We start from the raw sequence: 6,000 nt of genomic DNA on the forward strand, positions 1-6,000 counted from the left end.
TGGAGGGAGGAGGGCTAGACCCCAGGACCGGGGAAGGGGGGTGATGGGGTCCGTAAGGCACAGGCAAGGGAAGCCGTGCCTCTCCCCGCGCCCCCCGCTTAGGATCACGCTGGAGCGGACCCTGAAGTTTCCCTCTCCAGCGATGGCCCCAGGGTGGTGATGCTGGTGGGGGATAATCTCCCTACCTTAATTATAGAGCCGTCGCAGCCCCCCACCTTCCTCCTGGCCGCCTCGCTTGCCCTACCTTAGCCTGGTGCACCTCTCAGCTACTCTTTAAAATGGCGGGGGAGGTGGGGAGCGGGGAATGGGGGAACGGACACAACACGGAGAGATAAAATTAGGAGCTATGGAAGCAGCCCTGAGGAGCGTGGGGCAGCGGATTTGCTGCCCGTCCCGTCGGGGAAACTCTGCTCCGGCAGCCCACGGGCTGGCCTGCTGGGACGGGAGGGCCGGGGAAAGCGAAGGGAGGGACAGCGGACAAGAGGGGAATCCGAGGGGCTTCGACGGGGAAAGGACGAGCAGTTAACACATCTCCCCGCTTATGATTTTTTTTTTTTCACTTTCCCCCGAAATACTTTTTTTTTTTTTTCCCGCAGTGTGTAAAAATAGGAAATCCAGCTTTTCATTTTATTTTATTTCCTTTTCTTGCCCTCTTTCTCTGTCTGCGGGCTTTTCGCAGGTACGTTCCCGTCCAGCGGCCGGGCTGGTTATCTGGCAGAGCTCACTAACTGGAGCGGTGGTTGTGTTTGCTTTTCAGCTTTGCCATGCCTTCGCAGCAGAAAGAGCAGTTTAAAGCCTTTAGAGAGATTGCTAATAGATGCCAGCTCCTTGCCTTTAGATTCTCTCCCAGCCCAGGAGGATTTAGGATGGGATTGGGAGACGAGACGCCATTTCAGGCTCCAAAACACCCTGTTTTAAAATGACTGCGGGTAAGAGGATTAAAACAATAATACCCTTCTCTTCTTGAAGGTTTTTTCCCTCTCTCCCTCCTATAGAAAAGATTTCTTCTCCCAGAGCAAAACCGTTTAGACAGGAATTAAGGGAACAAGAAAGAATAAGGGGGGGGGGTGAGAGGACCTTTTAATTTGAGCTTGATATTTTGTACAAATTCTGACAAAAAAAAAAAAAAAAGGAGTAATTCGATCTGTCTCGGGACACCAGAAAGCTCGAAGTGCCACTTTCTTATATTTATTTTTATTGTATATATTTATCCTTTTTTAACCATATTTATGGGGTACCAAGTGATTGTCTCGGGAAAGAGAGGGAGGGGGTGAACCTATTGAAATCTATTCCAACCTATTCCAGCCCTCGCTCCGCCGAGGTCCCGCTCGCCCCCAGGAACGAGGGGAGCCCCTCGCCCTGCCTTCCCCTCGCACCCTCTAACTAACAACCGCCCGCTTTTGGCCAGGAAACCGATTGGGCGAAACTCGGCGCATTGATTGCCGTGATCTCTTTTCGGGTACGTTTTCCGCGGACCCGCACCACGACTGGCCCGGGCACCACCCCGCAAAGCCAACGAGGAGTCGCCCTCCTTGTTTTTTTTTATTTTTGAGGTGACTCTGCAAAGGACGCCACCACCCCCCGCCCCCGAGTTTGCCACCGGCACCTGCCCTACTAATCACAACGAGTTGAGACGAGGGACGGAGGGGAGCCGCCAGGCGATGCTTCCCAAAACTGAGCGACTCCCTTAGAAGCCCCTCCTTGCCCCTCAAAGCCTGGTTGGGAGCAGCCCCGCGGACCTGTAGCTCGCAGGGTCTGGGGCACAAACCGCAATCCCAGGGGACAAAAATCTCCTCAAAACCCGGCAGACTTTGCAGGGCTCCTCCGCTCCGTGAGGCGGAGAAGGGGTTCCCACTGTGCCGGGGGGGCCTGTGCCTGTCGGAGGTGGGGGCAGCGCGTCTCTTCAGTTGTTTCTAAATTGTCTCTTGCAGCCCAGGCACGAATTCCCAACCCCTCCGACCGCGATGTCACCATTGTCTCGACTCCCTGCTCGCTGAGCTATTAAGCACGGGAGATTTTGTGATGACTTTGACGAAAAATTTTTAGTTTTAATTCCCCCCCCCTTCCCCTCGAAGAAATAATAAGTTTCCCAATGTCTTCAGAATATCTTCCCGAGCTCTCCAGCGACGGGGTTTCTGCTGTTTAACCAGCCCTTATAAATAAATAATTGCTTTTAATTCAGCTCTTCTTCGCTGAAACGAGCAACTAACGCATTTAGCGCAGCTCGAAAAAGTGACCCCAGTTTGTCCGCAGAACTGATTTATTGCATCTCCCCACCACCACCCCGCCCCGAAGTATTGATGGGGGGCAAAGCATCAGGGAATCGGTACCGGTCGTGCCGAGATTACGGGGTTTATTCTTCAAAACGCGGGGAATCGAGGGAAGGATGAGGAATACACAGGAGGAGAGGAAGCCCCGGCAAGGGGTGGTTGGCATCGGGGGGTCCCCCTACGAATCCCCCGCTCCCATCACGAGCCGCCCCGTCCACGCCGGGGCTCAGCAAACTCTTGTCCGGCACCGGCTCCGACACAAACCCTCGGCTTGGCTGGGCGAGAAATGGTTATTTTCACCCCTGCCAATAATAATAATAATAATAACAATACTAATAATAATAATAAATAATAACAGTTAAAGAGCTGGGGAGGAGGGGGCAGAAATCGGGCAATTTTTTTTGTGTGTGTACGTGTTGCATCGCAGAACAAAAAGAAATGTGAAAATAAATAAATCTGCCACCCAGACTTGATCCTGCACCACAAGGCGGGGTGGGAGGAATTTATTAGTTCACCATGTAGGAAGGACATTTTAAGTTTCTGTGATATTACCGGTAATATTTTTGGCTGACTGTCCGAGTCTATACTTGTACCAAAAAATCCCCTTCAAAAACCAATTTTTATGTCTATCCTAAATGAACCGGGAATTTCAGGTTTCCATGTAGGCTCTAAGCACCCTCACCTGCGTGACGGGAAGGACAACTGCTACTTTTAATTTGAAAAGCTGCTTTTTGTAGGGGAAAAAAAAAAACCAACAAACAACCCAAAACCTAACCAAACAACAAAACAAACAATGGGATGATCAGAGTATAATATTGGGAGAAAATTGTGAGTTTCTCATTTTATTTAGAAATGTATGTAGTTTCCCTATCTCGGGTATTTAACACACAGCCCTCCGTTGCCATGCCCATCCACACAAAATTATGCGTTTGCAGTTGCAGAGAAATCGTGATTGTTTCCTCCAGGACAACTAAAATCAAAGTCAAGCTGGTTATGTTTTAAACAGCTAATGCATTAACTCCCTACTTCTCTCCCTCTTTGTAAGGGGTTTGGTTTTTTTTTTCTTTTGTAAATTTTATCACACCTCTTGGCAGGACAGTAAATTGTGCTAGAGAAATAACGTTTAATTTTAGGTTGAATAAAGAGAAATAATCCTCCATCACTGGAAGATGAACAAGGAAGAAAACTTAGAACACTGGCAAACCTCCTTACCCCGGTATCCACGGCAGATACAGTGCAAGAGGATTTCTACTTGCCTCAAATTATAATGGCAACAAGGTCTTAAAATGGCTACTTAACTAAATCAAGGCCACTTTGCTTGGTTTTGTTTTGGGTTGGTTTTTTTTTTTTTCTTTTTTTCTTTTCTCTCACTCCCTTTTTTTTTTTTTTTTTTTTTTTTGGTATGGGGCATCTTTTGGGGGTTTGAAATGTTCCAGACATTGTCCAGTACTTTGTCCCCGACACCAACCGCATTCGTGTGAGACCGAAAGGGGATTAACTTGTGAACTTTTAAAAATCAGAACTTAAATGAGAGGCAAATCTAGGCCACAGCTCATTGTGGGAACCGTTTCTTAAGCAATTAAAGCGAGAAGAAATTCCTCGCAGCCTTTTTCCTTAAAGCAGCTTTCTGAAGGATTTAAGGAGGACTAGTGTCCGGTCCATCAAGAAAGATTTAAACTGCACAGTGATATAGAAAATCTCCACTTGCTCTTATTTAAAGGGGCACTATCACCATTTCCATAAGACCCTTGACATTGTTTCTTTAATCTTGTTTATAAACTTAAACAGATTTAAAAAGTTTTTTTTTTCCTCTTCCCTGCCTTCTTTTTTTTCATGAATTCATTGAAAATATATTTGATGCACTATTTGAAAAGAGACCAAAACAGGCTCACAGTTGGCTCACAGTTAAGGATTTTCTGTTACTAAAAAGTCTCAAGCCACAGCTTGCTACATTTCTCCTTTTGCTCTTGGAGGTTTGGAGTAAAGTGAGATTAGTGGGAAGAGGAATTTATATTTTTTTTCCTCTGGGGTCAACTATGCAATAAAAGTTTCTTTCTCTCCAAATTAAGAGGACACAAAGCAACTTCTCCCCCCAAATCGACTCAAGCCTTCATGCAATGTTTGCAGTTTAGCACATTTTCTCTTGTCTGAGGGCAGAATTATATTCTGAGCAGCCTCCTGCAATGTCAGGTTTCTTTCTTTTATTCCCTCCTTTCCCTTTCTTTGCCCCACTATACTTGTGCTCTCTCCTCAAGTCCTGGTTGTTGGGGCTACTTCCTACCCATGTTTAGAGGTCAGCCAGTATTTCTTACAGGTTTTCCAGTTTAAGCTACTTGACAAGGTTTTCTGCACAGCGTTCAAAAAAATACCTGCTAACCCTATTCCAGCAAAACCAGTTGTTCCCCCTTAAGTCTTAAAAAGAAGAAGAAGGGAAAAAAAAAGTGAACACCTTGGAGTCACCAAAGCTTTTGGTGCTTATAGCTAATTAATAGCCCTAATGATATTTTTCCAAGTCCATGAATACATTATGTTTGCAATCCAAAAAGCGTTAGCCCCATTCAAGGGTACTTCAACATCTGCTCATTTAAGGGCAATTAATCATTTTGATATATGGTTTAAAATTGACTGCTTCCAAGGGACTTTTTTTTTTTGACAAGAATAACAAAGCAATTTGCCAGGAGCCATCTTCTGGACATGTTATTAGCAGAGCCTTCATCTTAAAGAGGGTTTAAAAAAAAAAATCTCCTCAGATTTAGGTACCTGCTTTAAAGGGAACCCAACACCTTCTCTCTCCTGCTTGCTTTCTTATCCTTCCTACAATTCTTCATCCAGCCTTTCATTTCTCTGACAAGAGTTAGGTCTTCCATCTAGACCTAAAGTTTATACCCTAATTGCAGAGGTGTGTGGGTTTATACTTTTGCTCCTTGAGGAAAATGTGAGCTGAATATCACAAAACATGGAGCAAGCTCAGCTCCTCCTCCCACTTCTGCTCTTCCTTAATTGTGATAATAACTAGTTTAATGTATTTGAGTAAAAAATGTTTCATATTTCCTCACTGGCCTCAACCTTCTCTCAAAAGCAGCCAAGGTTTGGTTTTTTTTTTCCACTATTAACTGCAGTTTGTAACTGTAATAAGCCATTCCTTAGTTTAGCCTATTTTTTAAAAAAATACCTGTAAGGAATCAAATCTACCAAGAGCATTAGGTGAAAGCAGCCAAAAAGATCAATTTTTTCAGCCTGTGGTTCCTGGTAAAAGTGTTAGCTGAGAGAATGTAAAGGGAAAGTCTCTCCCGTGCAGGGAATTTAAAGTATAGTTATGACAGGCAGATCTACTTATTTATTTATTCAGTGAATCCCAGCTGTGTTCAGAGGCTCCTTCCAAACAGGGGGCCCTTTCCAGCCCAGGAGTTGCAGATGAAGGAGGGCATCCAGGGCAAAAGAGATAAGCAGGAAAGGTGATGAGAAAAGGCAAATAAATAGAGGAGCGATGTGCCCAGCAGAGGCAGAGTCGGGGAGAGAGGCCTCTCTCAGCCATATCCCTTCCCTCCTGGGAGCAATGGACTTCAAGGCCCATCTTCCCATAGGGACACCCTGCTTCTGGACTGCTCTGTCACCAAAGGCACAGGTGTTTTTCTTCCTGTCTTTTCGCAGGCTGGCGATAAAGAACCAGAAAAAGTGAAATTTCTCACTAATGTATCAGCAGTGTTCCTGTTTGATTTAAAATGTTATT

This window comes from Myiozetetes cayanensis, unplaced genomic scaffold (genome assembly GCF_022539395.1).
Source record: "Myiozetetes cayanensis isolate MyiCay16 unplaced genomic scaffold, myiCay2020 scf12, whole genome shotgun sequence".
Taxonomy (NCBI): Eukaryota; Metazoa; Chordata; class Aves; order Passeriformes; family Tyrannidae; genus Myiozetetes; species Myiozetetes cayanensis.